Below are 21,034 nucleotides of genomic sequence, written 5' to 3' on the forward strand. Positions count from 1 at the left end.
CTACCCTCCACCCACCGTCCCCCACCCCACCCAACATGCTTGTTTGTATTATCTGCCTGTTATGTCTTGTCTCTTAGATTGTAACCGCTTTAGTACCTGGATTGTTGTTTACTATATGTTTGTACAATGCCTATCACAATAGGGCCCTGGCCTGGCCCGGCCCTCTAGAGTCTAGGCATTACCACAGTAAAAGTGGTCAATAAGAATCATATCAACAAATACAGGGGTGATGTAGTAAATTCAATTATCTGATCACTAATACACCATTATGCTGCACGTGTAGCATGCCATGAAATGCATAAATGATGCACAAAGCCCTGCTTTATTTTTCTTCTAGTGGATTCTGCATGTTCTTTATGCAGCACCCAAAACCGCAGCTCCTGCTTGTTTTAAACTGATCATTCCAGGGCTCAAGAAGGCATTTCCTCCCCCACGTACAGAACTGTCCTGTAGGCCAGGTGTATTACAGGAAGTTTTCACCTTCTGAAACATTAGGTTTTGGCTACAACCAGAAGCAGGATTCTGGACTTGATAGAGCAATGGTCTGACCAGAAATGGCAAGATCTGTGCTTCCCCTCCCTTTCCCCCTGCTTTTACACACAAACGCTCATATCCTTGGGGACCCATGCCATGTACCTTCTTCACAACCAAAGAGGGCCGGCTGAGACCGCCTTTGGAATCTGTCAAGGCAACTCCTTAATCACCCAGACATGTCGCTAGTTTACTAACACAAGGTGCTTTATGCCTGAGAAGGCAAGCTGACCTTCTGCTGAATAGGTCAGCTGCCCAGGCAGATGGGGTCTCTGCAATACTCCAGTGTATGCTTAGCCCCAAGTACCGTGAGTATTTTCCGCTGAACAGAACCATTGCTGCATAGAAGTACTCTGTTGTGGCATACTTGAATACAAACACAGCAACTCTGTTAAATCTGCTAACCAAAATATTTACCTAGGTTCAGGTTTCAGAGTAACAGCCGTGTTAGTCTGTATTCGCAAAAAGAAAAGGAGTACTTGTGGCACCTTAGAGACTAACCAATTTATTTGAGCATAAGCTTTCGTGAGCTACAGCTCACTTCATCGGATGCATACTGTGGAAAGTACAGAAGATCTTTTTATACACACAAACCATGAAAAAATGGGTGTTTACCACTACAAAAGGTTTTCTCTCCCCCACCCCACTCTCCTGCTGGTAATAGCTTATCTAAAGTGATCACTCTCCTTACAATGTGTATGATAATCAAGTTGGGCCATTTCCAGCACAAATCCAGGGTTTAACAAGAACGTCTGGGGGGGGGGGGGGAGGGAGAGGAAAAAACAAGGGGAAATAGGTTACCTTGCATAATGACTTAGCCACTCCCAGTCTCTATTCAAGCCTAAGTTAATAGTATCCAATTTGCAAGTGAATTCCAATTCAACAGTCTCTCACTGGAGTCTGGTTTTGAAGTTTCTCTGTTGTAATATCACAACTTTCATGTCTGTAATCGCGTGACCAGAGAGATTGAAGTGTTCTCCGACTGGTTTATGAATGTTATAATTCTTGACATCTGATTTGTGTCCATTTATTCTTTTATGTAGAGACTGTCCAGTTTGACCAATGTACATGGCAGAGGGGCATTGCTGGCACATGATGGCATATATCACATTGGTAGATGTGCAGGTGAACGAGCCTCTGATAGTGTGGCTGATGTTATTAGGCCCTGTGATGGTGTCCCCTAAATAGATATGTGGGCACAGTTGGCAACGGGTTTTGTTGCAAGGATAGGTTCCTGGGTTAGTGGTTCTGTTGTGTGGTATGTGGTTGCTGGTGAGTATTTGCTTCTGGTTGGGGGGCTGTCTGTAGGCAAGGACTGGCCTGTCTCCCAAGATTTGTGAGAGTGTTGGGTCATCCTTCAGGATAGGTTGTAGATCCTTAATAATGCGTTGGAGGGGTTTTAGTTGGGGGCTGAAGGTGACGGCTAGGGGGTTCTGTTATTTTCTTTGTTAGGCGTGTCCCGTAGTAGGTGACTTCTGGGAACTCTTCTGGCTCTATCAATCTGTTTCTTCACTTCCGCAGGTGGGTATTGTAGTTGTAAGAATGCTTGATAGAGATCTTGTAGGTGTTTGTCTCTGTCTGAGGGGTTGGAGCAAATGCGGTTGTATCGCAGAGCTTGGCTGTAGACAATGGATCATGTGGTGTGGTCAGGGTGAAAGCTGGAGGCATGTAGGTAGGAATAGCGGTCAGTAGGTTTCCGGTATAGGGTGGTGTTTATGTGACCATCGTTTATTAGCACTGTAGTGTCCAGGAAGTGGATCTCTTGTGTGGACTGGACCAGGCTGAGGTTGATGGTGGGATGGAAATTGTTGAAATCATGGTGGAATTCCTCAAGGGCTTCTTTTCCATGGGTCCAGATGATGAAGATTTCATCAATATAGCGCAAGTAGAGTAGGGGCGTTAGGGGACAGAGCTGAGGAAGCGTTGTTCTAAGTCAGCCATAAAAATGTTGGCATACTGTGGGGCCATGCGCGTACCTATAGCAGTGCCGCTGATTTGAAGGTATACATTGTCCCCAAATGTAAAATAGTTATGGGTAAGGACAAAGTCACAAAGTTCAGCCACGTGACATTATCGGGGATAGTGTTCTTGACGGCTTGTAGTCCATCTTTGTGTGGAATGTTGGTGTAGAGGGCTTCTACATCCATAATGGCCAGGATGGTGTTATCAGGAAGTTCACCGATGGATTGTAGTTTCCTCAGGAAGTCAGCGGTGTCTCGAAGGTAGCTGGGAGTGCTGGTAGCGTAGGGCCTGAGGAGGGAGTCTACATAGCCAGACAATCCTGCTGTCAGGGTGCCAATGCCTGAGATGATGGGGCGCCCAGGATTTCCAGGTTTATGGATCTTGGGTAGTAGATAGAATATCCCAGGTTGGGGATCCAGGGGTATGTCTGTGCGGATTTGATCTTGTGCTTTTTCAGGGAGTTTCTTGAGCAAATGCTGTAGTTTCTTTTGGTAACTCTCAGTGGGATCAGAGGGTAATGGCTTGTAGAAAGTGGTGTTGGAGAGCTGCCAAGCAGCCTCTTGTTCATATTGTGACCTATTCATGATGACAACGGCACCTCCTTTGTCAGCCTTTTTGATTATGATGTCAGAGTTGTTTCTGAGGCTGTGGATGGCATTGTGTTCTGCACGGCTGAGGTTGTGGGGCAAGTGATGCTGCTTTTCCAAAATTTCAGCCCATGCACGTCAGCGGAAGCACTCTATGTAGAAGTCCAGTCTGCTGTCTCGACCTTCAGGAGGAGTCCACCTAGAATCCTTCTTTTTGTAGTGTTGGTAGGGAGGTCTCTGTGGATTAGTATGTTGTTCAGAGGTGTGTTGGAAATATTCCTTGAGTCGGAGACATCGAAAATAGGATTCTAGGTCACCACAGAACTGTATCATGTTCGTGGGGGTGAAGGGGCAGAAGGAGAGGCCCCGAGATAGGACAGCTGCTTCTGCTGAGCTGAGAGTATAGTTGGATAGGTTAACAATATTGCTGCGTGGGTTGAGGGAACCACTGCTGTGGCCCCTTGTGGCATGTAGTAGTTTAGAAAGTTTAGTGTCCTAGGTTCAGTGAGCAATGAAAAGGATTAGACACAAATGGAATATTTGGGAACTTTTTAAAGTAGTATTTAAGTTTACTTTAAAGTTGTTTTACTGTATCTGAAGAAGGCCCATGTTTTGCTGTTATTAATGTACTGTTTTATCTGTCTAATCTATTTTATCTGTTAATCTCTTCAAGAATTTATATCATGTTAATGAGTGTAATATGGATATGTGTACCCGGCAATATAAGCTCAGGCTCAGACTCTAGCTTGATCCCAAACTCCCCTTCCATCTACACACAGATCTCTGACTTAGGCTTGGACCTAGGGTCCTAGGACCCTGTGTGGGTGGAGGGTGAAGCTGGAACCCAAGGTTCGAGCCCTATTGCTTTGCAGTGTGGATGCAGCTCCCCCGGCAACTTGGGTCCTGGGAGTCCACCAGAAATATCTCACAATCCATTGGGCAACTTCCTTTGTCCTCTCTATCCCAACAATCTCCAATCCACTGAACTGAAAATGGAAGCAACCCCACTTGCTGTAGTGCAGCAGCTCAGTGAGTCAGCATTTAACCCTTCCATTGTCTTCTGACTGCCAAGCTGCAAACACATCATCAGAGAGCCTTCTGTGTTTGCAGTGGAAACTGACCAGAAGAAACCTTTTGCAAAGTGCGCTGCTTCATGGTCATGGGAGCAGAGCCAGAGTTTGGTAATTCTCTGGTGCAAGGCCAGCGAAACAGTGGATTTCAGCAAGAGTACAGGAATGACCACACCTACCAGCAAACAATGAAGACTGGCAGCATTGGAGATTTACCAGACTGTGACCAGCGCAGGGAGCAGATTAAATGGCTCAAGACTGAGTACAGCAAAACCAGGGAGCAGAACCACAACTCACTGACATCATGTCTGTTTTATGAGGAGTTTGACTGGATGCCGAGCATGGAGCCAGCGGTGGTGCATGATGACCTTGTCAGCCAGGATGGTGCCCTACTGGGCCCAGAATCCAGCATGGGGACTGATGGGATCCAGCAGCCCCCGGCAAGTGTGGGCAGTAAAGTGACTCTGTTGCTGAAACTGGTCCCCCAGGAGGCTGTGTTGTAGAAGCAGCAGCAGCACATCCTGGGGCCATACTTGGAGGAGATAATTGGTGGTCCCCGAAGGAAAAGCCTGCCTTGAACCCTGCAGCAGACAAAGGAAGAGATGGAAGCTGCCGTAGAGCCTGGTAAATTCCATTTTAATGTTTATTAATATAGGAATGGGAGGGATTTCCGCTCTATGAACCAGTGCAAAAGTTAAGAGAAGCCCCAGCTAGGTGCATGTATCCGCTAATGGCGGATTGTATTCCAGTGCCTTCACTCCACACACGCCAGCCCACTCCACCACGTGGAGTTAAAAATGACGACCGGGGAATGCAAGCAGTAAAAACACCCTGAAAGTGAATTTTTACTGGAAAGGCGCAGTTTTATTTGTTTGGGCTGTTCCTGTTTCTTAAAAATAATAACCTCACATTGCCACACTTGTTAGTATACCACTCTCAAACCATTCAATGGTGGAATGAGCCACTTGGAAATAGTGAACTCGTGAATGAGTGAGTGAGTGAGTGTGTGTGTGTGTGTGTGTAAATGTGTTTCATTCATGAATCTAGTCCATTTTAGTTAAAGTCAGTCCACAGGTGACAAAATAATTTCTCCCAAATTCGACTGGGGTTTGAAATTTTAGTTCAGAAATATGCCTGGTGGGGCGGGGCTAGGAGGGAGGCTATGTAGTTGTATGTGTTTCCATGCAGCCATAACTGGCTAAGCTATGTGGAAGCTAGTGCAGCAAGCATCCTGTTGATTCCCTCATGAATTCTGACCCAATTCCTGGTGCTGATAAGATGCAGACTTTTCCCAAAGCAGGAACTCCAGATAGGTAGTCACATTTTGGGGAAGGGTGTATTTTCCAGGGATACCTCAGTAGCTGACCAGCCCACTCCACTCATAGATGTGCTGTTCAGTCACCATCCATTTGAATACTTCTGTTGCATACACTGCAGGTATCCCACTGGTAGCTTGGAATAGCATCTCCCCTTACCACTTGGGCATCACCAAAATATGGGAAGACCTGAAATGATTTAAAAAAAAAAAGGCTTTTTTTAGCATGTCCCCGCACCCAAAATCCAAGTAGTTTTGCAATTTTTAGAAAACCATAAACAGCTTTGAATTTTTAACTTACCTTTGTCTCTGCTCTTCTTTCATTATGATTAACCAGGCTGTGTCCAGGGAGCTTCTTGGTCTGAAGCATCCTTCTCACAATATACTGAAGTTTAGTTTGGAAAAGTAACATTTTATGTCCTTGGAATTCCACAAGGAGTTTTCTTGCTCTCCTGCTCTGAGCTATTTGAGACAATAACCTTCTGTCCTAGTCCAGCCCCTTGACTTCTACAGGCTACAGAACCTCCACCGTGCAGCAGAAGCCTGGGCCAATGTACTTTCATGGACCATTCTAAGAGGAAGCATTTCCATGATGAACTTATGTTTGAAGTCAGAGGCTGGCTACACAGCTTGAGGATAGGGTTTCAGCATGGGAGCAGGCACTTGCTTCACAGTTCCTGGAACAGGAATGGTGGCAAAGGGAGGAGGACAGAGCTCAGCAGAAAGAGAGCTGTTTGAGCAGCTGGTATCACTAATGACCACAAGAGTATCAGCTCCTTCTGCATCACCCACACCACGGCCTGAGTCCCATGTGACACTGTCCAGAAACAACTGGAAATCTCTATGGCTGGGTGGCCCATGCAAGCAGGCCCCATGAGCAGCTGGGCAGGGCAACTTTGGCCCATGCAGTCCGCTGTATTGCTCCCTCCCCAGTGGATGCCTCCACCCGCTCCCTGGCACCACTTGCGTAGCAAATCGGGAAAGGAGAACAGGGAACATGCCATAGTAAGGAGTTTCTGTCTTGCACATGGTTTACTTGGTTACACTTATTCATGAACTTTGGTGGTTTATTTATTTATTTATTTTAAAGTTCTGTTGTTGGTGTTGTTTTGGTGTGGTAATGGCAGCTGGCCTGCCTGCCAGTGGGTGAATGTTGTACTTTTCCGGGATATGTTTATAAATTAAGCTTTTTATTTATCAAGCAAGTTTATTGCTATCACTGCATCACATCGTAGAATGTGTATTTCAAATAATAAAGTTAAACACATGATCAGGGACAATTGGGAATTAGGCTGCAAAGACTATTCCAGTTAGTTACATCAATCTGTACTGTGACTCACCCTCCCTCCCACATTGTTTGTGAAGATAAGATTTAAAAAAAAAAACTTATTGTGCTGGCTTGCTGCGTAGTCCATAGTGGATGTTCTAGGCTACTTTGGGTCCCAGTCAATGTTACAGCTGTGTGAGAGGCCAGATGAATACTCGTGCACACAAATTATTAGGTTGCATATTGAGTGAGTGATTTCTTTCTACTTTCATGCTGTCAGTTGATTTTATATTTTGGGAAATGCACATCTGTGACTGAAGAACCACCTCAGTTCTTACAGCAGTTGCTTACATGGCAAGGTGATATTAGGAGGTAAATGTGATATATTTTCAGCTTCATATAATTCAATGTAATAGCTGGAAACAGGGAGAAAGAGCCAATACCATGTGTCCAGTCAGCCCTCATCATATGAATAGTGAGTACTCTGTGGCTCGCCAGTGGCTTGCAGACCACAGTTTCAGAGCCACTGATTTAGAAGCAATTTTATGTTAATATTGTGGTTTGAGAACTCGAGAACTGGTATTCACAGCATACAGCACTTGGAATGCATGCTACAATTACCCAGAACTGAAAAACTTCATGTTTCTGCAGACACTGGTCCCTTTTTGTGCAGCAAACAAAGAACTACTGCAGGAGTGAAAAACATAGACTTCATCCACCCATCTTGAAATTCTTAGCTTTCTCTTCCAAACTGCCAGAGCCTCCCCCCCCCCCCCCCCCCAGTTGCAACATGACCTAATGGTTGACCTTCTCAGGGCTCTTGACAGTTTAGACAGACCACTGACTGCAGCGTACTACACTGTGGCCACTGCAGAGAGATAATCCATTGTAGTGCAGATCGGGCTGGTTTTCTGTAAGGTTAGTCAGCTTTTGAATGGCTCCAGTGTAACTTATAAACTGGAACAAAGTCATTTTTAACTTTTAACTTTGTGTTTTTACCTTTTTACATTGAGCAACATTTTCCACCCAAGTGAAAGTTAGAAGCTTTCTTCTTCTTCTTCTTCTTTCTTTTTTTGAAAATAAAAAGGACAAAATTTTAATAGTACCATGAAGTTTCTGGATATCAACTGTCTCATGGCACCCTAAAAGGGTCTGTCATCTCTTCAGAGCCAGGGTTCTGAACATTAGCTTAATGAGTGGAAAATCTTTCCCTCTGTCAGCTGTACACTATAATAACCACACCAAGAGGACCTGTTTACAGCAGAGAGGTGTTGCAACATGGTTAAACATTCCTCCCTCTTGTAGCAGAGATGGTAGTTCACCATACTGAGGTTACATTAACTTCCCCTATAATCCCCATTGGAGGACAGAGCTGTCAACTGTTCGTATTTCATGGTATATTCTTCTTTTGAGCTAACTCAGGCTCCCCATTACTCTGTACCAACAACTAGAGTGGTACGAGAGCACAGAGTGACAGCTGGTAGCAGCTGGGTAAGGAGAGGAGGAGGAGACCTGACTCAAAGCACGCCATCTTGCATCTCTGTGTGTTAATATTTATCTCTTGTAAAACAGACCCTAGAGAGCAATGGTACTTGTACACTCTAGCTACAACATTACAAGGGGATCAGGTGCTTGCTACCTATTAAGCTTGTCATCATTCCCATGTGGAACTTGTGCTGGCCACCTAGATGATCTCTGCCCATTTACTTGCCTTCAGATGATGTGTTGTCTGCCTCCTTGGTAGTCTTTGCAGAGGCATCTTGGTGTACGTGGCAGGGTGATGATATCCCTGCTTACGAGATGCAGTGCAGCTCTGTAGACCCTGTCGCAGTCACATTGTCAGACCTGAATTGAGTGGGTGTTAAATTGCAGCATTTCTTTTCTGCCCTCCCCTCTCCCCAATCCAGTTGGAAAACCAAAGTTGAGGGAAGTAATTTCTTCAAATAGGTTTGAGACCTTAGGATCTGTTCTCATTGCTGGGGTCTTTAAAATTGTATTTTTTATCTCCTAACATGAATGTTCTTTTACATTTAAGAAAGAAATCTTAGTGATGGGCTAATCTATAGGATCAAAATATGGTCTCCTTAAGAGCCACAATAACAGGTGATTGAATGTTTCTATGACGTTAATTTGGTCTCCACCCTCTCAGTCATATTGTGTGAGAGATGAAACTGCATTTGTCTCTTTGGCAGCAGTGAACAAGCAGGTGGCTCAGAAATCCCCACTGTTTTTGTGGGAAAGACAGAAATATCCTGCAGAGATGACTTCACCACAGACACCGGAGGGTTTTAAGAAACATCCATCTTTTTTTTTTTTCCTTTTCCCATCAGTATTTTCTCTCTTTAGCCAGTGATTGACTTAAAAGCTAACAAAATTGCTCATAGGAGCATGTCTTCCATTAATCCCATGGTAAGGATCCTGAATTGTTGAGAACTTGATATTCCTTCCAAGAATCCATGACTAAGCAAGGAATTATGTGTTTCTTTTTTTAAACCTCTCTTATTTAAAGGGATATGGTCAAAACAAGAGAGATCTTTTCTTCAACAGCTAACTCACCTGGGAGCTTTCAAGGATTCAGCAAGCACTTCCGTTCCTCCACCGGGTCTGCAAGATGGAACTAGGTGTCCAGGAAATCCAGGGGCAGGACAGGTCCCCTGGTTGATCCCCAGTGAGTCTCTTGGCGTGGTATCACAGGAGAGTCAAACTGCTGTCACAGGGAGAGTAAACAAGCAGCTTGGGTTTTTCTTTGTAATAGGGTCTTGTTAAAACTGGGACCTCTGGTCTTAGCTTCTCAAGGATCCTGCAGCAGCAGTTCTTACACAATTCAGGAGAGTAGTTATTCAAACCAGGCAAGAATCTGGCTCCAAGAGATCACATAAAATGTTTCCAAAGAAAGAGAGAGAGAGAGCACCTTGAAAGCCATTTCTGTGGTGGAGCCTGGTATGTTCTTTCAACTGACCAATGTTCAGTTTACCATCTCTTCGGCTGGGGGAGTCCATCTGGGTCAAAGGATGATACCGGGTCTTTGAAATACATCGGAGAGAATTCTTCCATAACAGCGTGCTCAGGGTAAAAGTGGTGTGATGCACCCTCCTTCCCTATAAGCTAGGTTCCTTCATCACTATACCTTGCTGAGATCTGGCCCTGGAAGCCAATATAAGCGAGCAAAAGAGCACTTAAAGCACGTCTCCAAAAAAATTCTCCTTGGCTGATGGGTAGACTTGAGTCTTTGCATCATTCATGCCGTTCATGTACCAAAGAATCAGGCAGTGGGCCATGGAAATTCAGTTTAGCTTGTGCCTTTCCTCCCTTTTTTAAACCTATGGAGAGCCTGGGAAAGGTCTAGAAGGATCACTTGAAGGTCAGACTGACTGACTGTGCTGAATTGGCATAGGAAGTCTTTTATTTTTTTAACCAGAATTCTGCAGATATCATGCATACCCTCTAACTACTTTTCAATAAGATCTCTTGCTGTCAGTTTTAAATTTTTGAGCATTAATCTTCAGATCAGGGATCTCCAAATCTTTCATAGTGTGGATTACATTTTAATGGAAAGATCGTCTTGTGGATTATGATTACACCAGCCACCTTTCCTTGTATTGTCATAAATCTGTTCCCCTCCCAGTCATGTTCACATGGGCTGTCTCTTCTGTTCCCATTGGCATACATTCTTGCTGTAGCTAAGCAGTTGCTTACATGGCAAAGTGATATTAGGAGATAAATGTGATATATTATTAGCTTCATATAATTCAATGTGGCACCTTAGAGACTAACCAATTTATTTGAGCATGAGCTTTCGTGAGCTACAGCTGAGCTGTAGCTCACGAAAGCTCATGCTCAAATAAATTGGTTAGTCTCTAAGGTGCCACAAGTACTCCTTTTCTTTTTGCGAATACAGACTAACACGGCTGTTCCTCTGAAACATATAATTCAATGTAACAGTTGGAAACAGGGAGAAAGAGCCAATACCACGTGTCCAGTCAGCCCTCATCATATGAATAGCGAGTACTCTGTGGCTCACCTGTGGCTTGCAGACCACAGTTTCAGAGCCACTGATTTAGAAGCAATTTTATGTTGATATTGTGGTTTGAGAACTCAAGAGCTGGTATTCACAGCATACAGCACTCGGAATGCATGCTACAATTACCCAAAACACATGTCAAAGTTCATTCGCATTATCAGAAATGTTAAGTGCTATTAAGCATTCATGTTTAATTGTTTCTAATCTGTTGAAAGAGGCTTGTTTCCATTTAGAGACTTCAAACCTCCTTATGCATTAGATCAAACTTCATTAACAAAACTGTCCACCCATTCCCAATCTATAGCACCCTTATAGGGCCCAATCTTTTTCTTCCTGAAGCCAATGGCCAAATTCAGAGATGAGTCTAAGATTGTGTTAATTTACACCTTCTGGCACCCCTTACGGTACATCTACACAGCATCTGGGAAGTGTAATTCCCAACTGCTGCATAAATATATCCTATGACTTAGACCATCACCCAAAGACACACAGATTATGTTAGACCTTCCTGTTAGTTGCTTTTCTTGCTAAACCAGTCTTTTTCACACACCTCTGTTTGTTACACCAGCTGTAACTCCTCTAGATTAAGTAAAGGCTTTTCAGCTTTTGTACGTGGATGGTAGTCGGAGGGATGAGAATGTATACCAGTATAATTTACATGCTGAAGATGCTGGAAGAAAGTAGACTTACTCTGAATTTGGCCCATTTGAGGATTTTGCTATTGATTTCAATGCAAGCAAAATTAGAATCAGTGATTCTGAAGTTAAATCATTTGATACCTGTGTATTATAACTTGGCTGTAAAGTAGTGATGAGTGACAAGACTCTGCCATTATACGGCCCTGTTTTCAGGAGTTTATAACTTTTGGGGAGAGGGAGATAGGTTGCTCTTAACTGAAATTTCTCTTGCTTGTTCTCCCAAAAGTGGCTTGAGGGGAGGTTCGTTTAACTACATTCAATTGCTCATGAGAGATCAGTGTGTGAAGGGAATATTTTTTCACTATTTAAATGATTTCATATGCTTATTTTATATTCAAACACTTTTGAAATAGGTTCTTTCTAATACTTTGAACTTACCATGGAACTTAGTCCTCAGTGAGGACAAGTGCTTTTGATGTGATCTGAAGAAATTTGGTTAGAAAATACAGTTCTAAGCATTTAAAACTATGGGCTGCATTATCTTTTACTCCCTTTTTAACAAAGATGAGATGCTTACCTGCTATCTTCAGTATCACCCATTGAAATAAAATGCAACTTTCTTATATTTCAGTTGTTATACCAGGTTGCATTCCAAGTATGTGTATTTTTGCCTTTTTTATGAGCTTAAGACACAGTCCACATTATTTAATATAGCTTTTGTGGTTTACTATTTATTCTGCAGCTGCTGTAAGTTAGCTTTCCATATATAATTATTCTGTAATTACAGGACTATTCAAAGCAAAAGCTGGAAATACTGGTGCATGAAAAGAAAATGTTCCTACTTTACAAATTATGTACATAAATGCAGCCTTTATCTATGTACCCTAAAATTAACTGGACAAAAGACAACTGTGTAGCAGAAAGACTCAGATCCTACATTTTTACAATACTTGAAGATAAATATGACCCATGTAGGTTTATTTTATTTTGTTTCATTTTATTAAAGGAGAAGAGAGAATGGTATAGAGAAGGTAGACTGAAAACTTGTGTTTTCTCTTTTTCAGCATATGAGATCAGACATTCAGGAGAAATGAAAAATGGCAAATTCAAAGCTGATTAAACAAATACTTTTTTCAAATGGCCCCCAATTAATCTGTGGTGCTCTCATTACCACAGGATATCACTGAGGCAGAGAGTTTAGCAGGATTCAAGAAGGGATTAGACATTAAGTGGCAGGTGGCAAACACCCACAGCTAAGTATACAAGGTGACTTTGCCAGAGAGCTGGAAGTTGTGGAGGAATGGAAAATTATATTAGGGTCATAGGAGCAACGAGAGGGAAAACAATGAGCAGACTCCCCCAACATCTTAGGTATCTATACAAGAGGAATGACATAATTGGCATCACAGAGACTTGATGGGATAAATGTTATGATTGGCATCCTGGAATAGGAGGTTATAGTTTGTTCAGGAAGGACAGGCAGGGAAAAATGGGAGGAGAAGCATTGCACATTAAGAATGTATACACTTGTCCTGAGGTCCAGAAGGAGGTGAGGCGCAGACCAGTTGAAAGTTTCATGGTGAAGATGAACGGGGGAAAAACAGAGGTGATGCTATGGTAGAGATCTACTGCAGACCACCAAATCGGGAAGAGGAGGTGGATGAGGCATTTCTAGAACAAATATCAGAAATATTCAAAACACAAGACCTGGACCTGGTAGGGGACTATAACTGCCCAGACATCTTTTAGAAAAGTAATGGCAAAACACAAAATGTTTACTCAGTTCTTGGAATGTGTTGGGGATAACTTCTTGCTTCAGAACATGGAGGGAGTAACTGGTGTGGGGAGCCATTTTAGACTTTATTCTGACTAAGGGAGGAATTGGTTGTGAAACTTAGGGCTTGTCTACACTATTGGCTGGATCGATGGGCAGTGATCAATCCAGCGGGGGTCGATTTATCGTGTATTGACACGATAAATCGACCACTGATCGCTCTAGTGTTGACTCCGGTACTCCACCTCAATGAAAAGCACAAGCGGAATCGACAGGAGAGCGTCTCCTGTTGACACACTGCGGCGGTAAGTAGATCTAAGTATGTCAGCTTCAGCTACGTTATTCACATAGCTAAAGTTGCCTAACTTAAACCGATTCCTCCCTCCCCCCTGTAGCGTAGACCAGCCCTGAAGGTGGAATGTAACTTAGGTGAATGTGATCATAAGTCATGGGCTTCACGATTCTAATGAAAGAAAGGAGTGAGAGCAGCTGAATAAAGACAAAGGATTAAAAAAAACAACAGACTTTAACAAACTCAGAGAACTAGTAGATAATGTCCCCTGGGGGAAAAAATCGAAGGGAATAAGGACTTTAGAAGAACTGGCACTTTCACACAAAGACAATATTAAGGGCACAACAGCAAACTATCCTGATGCAGAGGAAAGTTGGAAGAATATTAAGAGGCTGATATGGCTCCATCAGGAATTCTTTAATGACTTGAAAATCAAAAAGGAATCCTACCAAAAGTGGAAATATGGACAGATTGTTAAGAATGAATACAAAAGAATAGCACAAGCATATAGGGACAAAATGAGAGGTTAAGAGACAAAATGAGTTTCACCTAGCAAGAGACATAAAAAGGCATTAAGTAGAGGTTCTAGACATACATTAGGAGCAAGAGAAAGATGAAAGAAAGTGTAGGTCCACTACTTAATGAGGAAGGAGAGCTAATAACACATGATGCCTCACCAAGGCTGAGGTGTTTAATGCCTATTTTGCATCAGTTTTCTCTAAGAAAGTTAATTGTGAGTGGATGCTTAACGCAATTAATATTAACAACAAGAGGGAAGAACGCAAGCCAAAATAGGGAAAGAACAGGTTAAAGACTATCTAGATAAGTTAGATGTATTCAAGTTGGCAGGGACTGACAAAAATTTACCCTAGGGAAAAGGAACTAACTAAGGCAATCTCAGAATTCTTAGCAGTTATCTTTGAGAACTCGTGGAGGCTGGGTGAGGTCCCAGAGGGCTGGAAAAGAGAAAAGATAATACCTATCTTTAAAAGGGGGAGTGAAGGGGATCCAGGAAATTACAGCTTAACTTTGATACCTGGAAAGATACTGGAACAAATTATTAAACAATCAGTTTGTAAGCATCAGAGGATAATAGGTTGATAAATAACAACCAACATGGATTTGTCAAAAACAAATGCCAAACCAACCTAATTTCCTTCTTAGTGGCGTAGTGGATGCGGGGAAGCCATAGACTTAAGCTTGTTTTCATAAGGTTTTGGACACAGTCCCACATGACATTCTCATAAGTAAACTAGGGAAATGTGGTCTAGATGAACTTATTATGAAGTGGGTGCACACAACTGGTTGAAAAACCATACTCTGAGTAATTATCAATGGTTTTCTGTCAAATTGGGAGGACGTATCTAGTGGGGTCCCACAGGGGTCAGTCCAGGGTTTGGTACTATTCAATATTTTCATTAATGACTTTGATAATGGAGTGAAGAGTATGCTTATAAAATTTGTGGATGACACCAAGATGGGAGAAGTCACAAGAACTTCAGAGGACTGGTTTAGAATTTAAAATGACCTTGACAAATTGGAGAATTGGTTTGAATTCAACTAGATGAAATTCAGTAAAGACAAATGCAAAGTCCTTCACTTAGGAAGGACAAATCAAATGCACAGCTATAAAATGGGGAATAACTGGATAGGGGGTAGTACTGCTCAGGGGGTTAGAGTGGATCACAAATTCAATATGAGCCAAAAATATGAAGGAATTGAAAAAAAAAAAAAAAAAAGAAGCTAATATTGTTCTGGGGTGTATTAACAGTAGTGTCATAAGTAAGACATGAGAAGTAATTGTTCCCCTCAGCTTGATGCTGGTGAGGCTCATCTGGAATACTGTGTCCAGTTTTGGGTGCTAATTTTTAAGAAAGGTGTGCACAGATTGGAGAGAGTCTAGGGGAGAGCAACAAAAAATGATAAAAACATGAGTAGGGCCCTACCAAATTCACAGTCCATTTTGGTCAATTTCAAGGACATAGGATTTTAAAAATTGTAAATTTCATGATTTCAGCTATTTAAATCTGAAATTTTATGGTGTTTTAATTGTAGGGATCCTGACCCAAAAAGGAGTTGCAAAATTATTGTAAGGGGGGGTTCGTGCTACTGCTACCCTTATTTCTGCGCTGCTGCTGATGGCGGCGCTGCCTTCAGAGCTGGGCAGCTGAAGCGTGGTGGCTGCTGGTTGGGGGCCCAGCGCTGAAGGCAGAGTCATCACCAGCAGAAGCACAGACGTAAGGATGGCATGGTATGTGTGACAGGGTCAGGCCAGATGGCTACAGGAGAGTGATAGAAGGCAGATATATTAGCCCCAGGTTAAGTAGGTCCCTTTTCCCTGGGTAAGGTAACAGGGAAGGTTCCAGAACAATCAGGAACTTTCTGGAAACAATTAAGGCAGATTGGCTGCAGCTATTCTAATCAGCCTATCAAGAAACTGCCAGAATCAATTAAGACAGGCAGGCTAATCAGGGCACCTGGGTTTAAAAAGGAGCTCACTTCAGTTTGTGGTGTGCGTGCGAGGAGCTGGGAGCAAGAGGCGCAAAAAGCTAAGAGTGAGAATGTGTGCTACTGGAAGACTGAGAAGTACAAGCATTATCAGACATCAGGAGGAAGGTCTTGTGGTGAGAATAAAGAAGGTGCTGGAAGGAGGCCATGGGGAAGTAGCCAGGGAGTTGTAGCTGTCACGCAGCTGTTACAGGAGCTGCTGGAGACAGCTGCAATCCACAGGGCCCTGGGCTGGAACTTGGAGTAGAGGGCGGGCCCGGGTTCCCCCCAAACCTCCACCCCCCACAATTCCCTGCTTGATACTGGAGGAGTTGACCTGGATTGTGGGTTCACGAAAACGGACAAACTGAAGCCTGCCGTGAATCTCCGAGGTGAGCAAATCCGCCAATAAGCACAAGACCCACCAGGGTAGAGGAGGGACTTTGTCACATATGGTATTGCCACCCTTACTTCTATGCTGCTGCTGGCGGTGTGGTGCCTTCAGAGCTGGGCACCTGGCGAGCCGCTGCCACTCTCCAGCCACCCAGTTCTGAAGGCAGCTTAGAAGTAAGGGTGACAATACTGCCACCCTCCCAAAATAACCTTGTGACCCTCCTGCAACTCCCTTTTGGGTCAGGACCCCCAATTTGAGAAACACTGGTCTCCCCTGTGAAATCTGCATAGTATAATGTAAAAGCACACAAAAGACCAGATTTCCTGGTCCGTGACATGTTTTTCATGGCCGTGAATTTGGTAGAGCCCTACCACTGAGGAGAGGCATATTTCGCATATTTAGTCTTGAGAAAGGAAGAGTGATGGGGGATCGGATACGTCTTCAAATACATTCAGGGCTGTTATAAAGACGATAGTGATCAATTATTCTTCTTGTCCACTGAATGTAGGAGAAGTAGTAATGGGCTTAACTTTCTGCAGTAGAGATTTAGCTTAGATATTAGGAAAAAGTTTCGAACTACAAGGCAATTAAACGCTGGCATAGACTTCCAAGGGCGGTTATGGAATGCCCACCTTTGGAGGTTTTTAAGGACAGGATAGATAAACACCTGTCGGATGGTCTAGGTTTACATGGTCAGAACAGGTAGATGGACTTGATGACCTCTCAAGGTCCCTTCTTCCAACCCTATGTTTCTATGATTTGTATGGATAACAAGAATATCCGGGGTTGGAAATCAAATATTTTTTAAAAAAGTTTTGGAAGGGATATACGCTTTCGTACTTCAGGGCATAAGCCAGACTCTTACTTATCAGGGTTAGGCTTAAGCAGAATCTTTCCCTATGGGCAGGTCATTCCATAACTGCCTACTACAGGGTTTCTTATACTTTCTTCTGAAAAAGCTGGTACAGGCTACTGTCTTTGACAGCCTGTTGGTGTTAGTGCTACATTGTAATTATTTATACAAAATTGTATCCACTGGATAGTTTCTTGCAGTGCTACTTAACTGGGCAAAATATATTCATGTTTAAAACATCTTTTCAAAGCTACCGTATACAAAACATTATAATACAGTATAGAGAACAATTCTGTAGAGAGAGGTGGACAAAAATGAGGTGTACAAAAACTTCTTGCTAATCTGATCTCTCCCTCGATAATCCAGTTTAAGGGTATGTCTACACTACGAAATTAGGTCGAATTTATAGAAGTCGGTTTTTTAGAAATCGGTTTTATATATTCGAGTGTGTGTGTCCCCACAGAAAATGCTCTAAGTGCATTAAGTGCATTAACTCGGCGGAGCGCTTCCACAGTACCGAGGCAAGCGTCGACTTCCGGAGCGTTGCACTGTGGGTAGCTATCCCACAGTTCCCGCAGTCTCCGCTGCCCATTGGAATTCTGGGTTGAGATCCCAATGCCTGATGGGGCTAAAACATTGTCGTGGGTGGTTCTGGGTACATATCGTCAGCCCCCCGTTCCCTCCCTCCCCCCGTGAAAGCAAGGGCAGACAATCATTTCGCGCCTTTTTTCCTGAGTTACCTGTGCAGACGCCATACCATGGCAAGCATGGAGCCCGCTCAGGTAACCGTCACCCTATGTCTCCTGGGTGCTGGCAGACGCGGTACGGCATTGCTACACAGTAGCAGCAACCCCTTGCCTTGTGGCAGCAGACAGTACAGTACGACTGGTAGCCGTCATCGTCATGTCTGAGGTGCTCCTGGTCGCCTCTGTGAGGTCGATCAGGAGCGCCTGGGCAGACATGGGCGCAGGGACTAAATTTGGAGTGACTTGACCAGGTCATTCTCTTTAGTCCTGCAGTCAGTCCTATTGAACCGTCTTATGGTGAGCGAGCAGGCGATACGGACTGCTAGCAGTCGTACTGTACCATCTTCTGCCGAGCAGCCATGAGATGTGGATGGCATGCAGTCCTTCTGCACCGTCTGCTGCCAGCCAAAGATGTAAAAGATAGATGGAGTGGATCAAAACAAGAAATAGACCAGATTTGTTTTGTACTCATTTGCTTCCCCCCCTCCCCTGTCCAGGGGACTCATTCTTCTAGATCACACTGCAGTCACTTACAGAGAAGGTGCAGCGAGGTAAATCTAGCCATGTATCAATCAGAGGCCAGGCTAACCTTCTTGTTCCAATAAGGACAATAACTTAGGTGCACCATTTCTTATTGGAACCCTCCGTGAAGTCCTGCCTGAAATACTCCTTGATGTAAAGCCACCCCCTTTGTTGATTTTAGCTCCCTGAAGCCAACCCTGTAAGCGCCCCTCCCAGCGTCAGAGCAATGGCAAACAATCGGGCATCTGAGAGTGCTGTCCAGAGCAGTCACAATGGAGCACTCTGAGGGGGCTAAAACATTGTCGCGGGTGGTTCTGGGTACGTGTCGTCAGGCCCCCGTTCCCTCCCTCCCTCCGTGAAAGCAAGGGCAGACAATCATTTCGCGCCTTTTTTCCTGAGTTACCTGTGCAGACGCCATACCACAGCAAGCATGGAGCCAGCTCAGGTAACCATCACCCTATGTCTCCTGGGTGCTGGCAGACGCGGTACGGCTTTGCTGCACAGTAGCAGCAACCCATTGCCTTCTGGCAGCAGACGGTGCAATACGACTGGTAGTCGTCCTCGTCGTGTCCGAGGTGCTCCTGGCCACGTCGGCTGGGAGCGCCTGGGCAGACATGGGCGCAGGGACTAAATTTGGAGTGACTTGACCAGGTCATTCTCTTTAGTCCTGCAGTCAGTCCTATTGAACCGTCTTATGGTGAGCGGGCAGGCGATACAGACTGCTAGCAGTCGTACTGTACCATCTTCTGCCAGGCAGGCAAGAGATGTGGATGGCATGCAGTCCTTCTGCACCGTCTGCTGCCAGCCAAAGATGTAAAAGATAGATGGAGTGGGTCAGAACAAGAAATAGACCAGATTTGTTTTGTACTCATTTGCCTCCTCCCCTGTCTAGATCACACTGCAGTCACTCACAGAGAAGGTGCAGCGAGGTAAATCTAGCCATGTATCAATCAGAGGCCAGGCTAACCTCCTTGTTCCAATAACAACGATAACTTAGGTGCACCATTTCTTATTGGAACCCTCCATGCAGTCCTGCCTGAAATACTCCTTGATGTACAGGCACACCCTTTGTTGATTTTAGCTCCCTGAAGCCAACCCTGTAAGCAGTGTCGTCAGTCGCCCCTCCCTCCGTCAGAGCAACGGCAGACAATCGTTCCGCGCCTTTTTTCTGTGCGGACGCCATACCATGGCAAGCATGGAGGCCGCTCAGCTCACTTTGGCAATTAGGAGCACATTAACCACCACACGCATTATCCAGCGGTATATGCAGCACCAGAACATGGCAACGCGATACCGGGCGAGGAGGCGACGTCAGCGCGGTCCCGTGAGTGATCAGGACATGGACACAGATTTCTCTGAAAGCATGGGCCCTGACAATGCATGCATCATGGTGCTAATGGGGCAGGTTCATGCTGTGGAACGCCGAATCTGGGCTCGGGAAACAAGCACAGACTGGTGGGACCGCATAGTGTTGCAGGTCTGGGACGATTCCCAGTGGCTGCGAAACTTTCGCATGCGTAAGGGCACTTTCATGGAACTTTGTGACTTGCTTTCCCCTGCCCTGAAGCGCATGAATACCAAGATGAGAGCAGCCCTCACAGTTGAGAAGCGAGTGGCGATAGCCCTGTGGAAGCTTGCAACGCCAGACAGCTACCGGTCAGTTGGGAATCAATTTGGAGTGGGCAAATCTACTGTGGGGGCTGCTGTGATGCAAGTAGCCCACGCAATCAAAGATCTGCTGATATCAAGGGTAGTGACCCTGGGAAATGTGCAGGTCATAGTGGATGGCTTTGCTACAATGGGATTCCCTAACTGTGGTGGGGCTATAGACGGAACCCATATCCCTATCTTGGCACCGGAGCACCAAGCCGCCGAGTACATAAACCGCAAGGGGTACTTTTCGATAGTGCTGCAAGCTCTGGTGGATCACAAGGGACGTTTCACCAACATTAACGTGGGATGGCCGGGAAAGGTGCATGATGCTCGCATCTTCAGGAACTCTGGTCTGTTTCAAAAGCTGCAGGAAGGGACTTTATTCCCAGACCAGAAAATAACTGTTGGGGATGTTGAAATGCCTATATGTATCCTTGGGGACCCAGCCTACCCCTTAATGCCATGGCTCATGAAGCCGTACACAGGCAGCCTGGACAGTGGTCAGGAGCTGTTCAACTACAGGCTGAGCAAGTGCAGAATGGTGGTAGAATGTGCATTTGGACGTTTAAAGGCGCGCTGGCGCAGTTTACTGACTCGCTTAGACCTCAGCGAAACCAATATTCCCACTGTTATTACTGCTTGCTGTGTGCTCCACAATATCTGTGAGAGTAAGGGGGAGACGTTTATGGCGGGGTGGGAGGTTGAGGCAAATCGCCTAGCTGCTGGTTACGCGCAGCCAGACACCAGGGCGGTTAGAAGAGCACAGGAGGGCGCGGTACGCATCAGAGAAGCTTTGAAAACCAGTTTCATGACTGGCCAGGCTACGGTGTGAAAGTTCTGTTTGTTTCTCCTTGATGAACCCCCCCGCCCCTTGGTTCACTCTACTTCCCTGTAAGCTAACCACCCTCCCCTCCTCCCTTTA

At 44.7% G+C, this 21,034-nt stretch overlaps 2 protein-coding genes across 9 annotated transcripts in view; one reads left to right on the forward strand and one right to left on the reverse strand.

Moving 5' to 3' along the window:
• Positions 1–21,034, forward strand: part of CMSS1 (cms1 ribosomal small subunit homolog) — a 368,267-nt gene that overhangs the window by 124,503 nt on the left and 222,730 nt on the right. The gene's annotated exons all lie outside the window — the stretch shown is intronic.
• Positions 1–21,034, reverse strand: part of FILIP1L (filamin A interacting protein 1 like) — a 296,199-nt gene that overhangs the window by 112,490 nt on the left and 162,675 nt on the right. The window contains exon 1 of one of the 5 annotated variants that reach the window (XM_075118552.1): positions 5,504–5,525. The exons of the other annotated variants lie outside the window; for them this stretch is intronic. The gene's annotated coding sequence lies outside the window, so the exon portion shown is untranslated. Of the gene's footprint in view, positions 1–5,503; positions 5,526–21,034 lie in introns of those variants that run through there. 5 annotated transcript variants of the gene reach the window in all.

The sequence above is a fragment of the Caretta caretta genome, chromosome 1 (assembly GCF_965140235.1).
Source record: "Caretta caretta isolate rCarCar2 chromosome 1, rCarCar1.hap1, whole genome shotgun sequence".
NCBI lineage: Eukaryota > Metazoa > Chordata > Testudines > Cheloniidae > Caretta > Caretta caretta.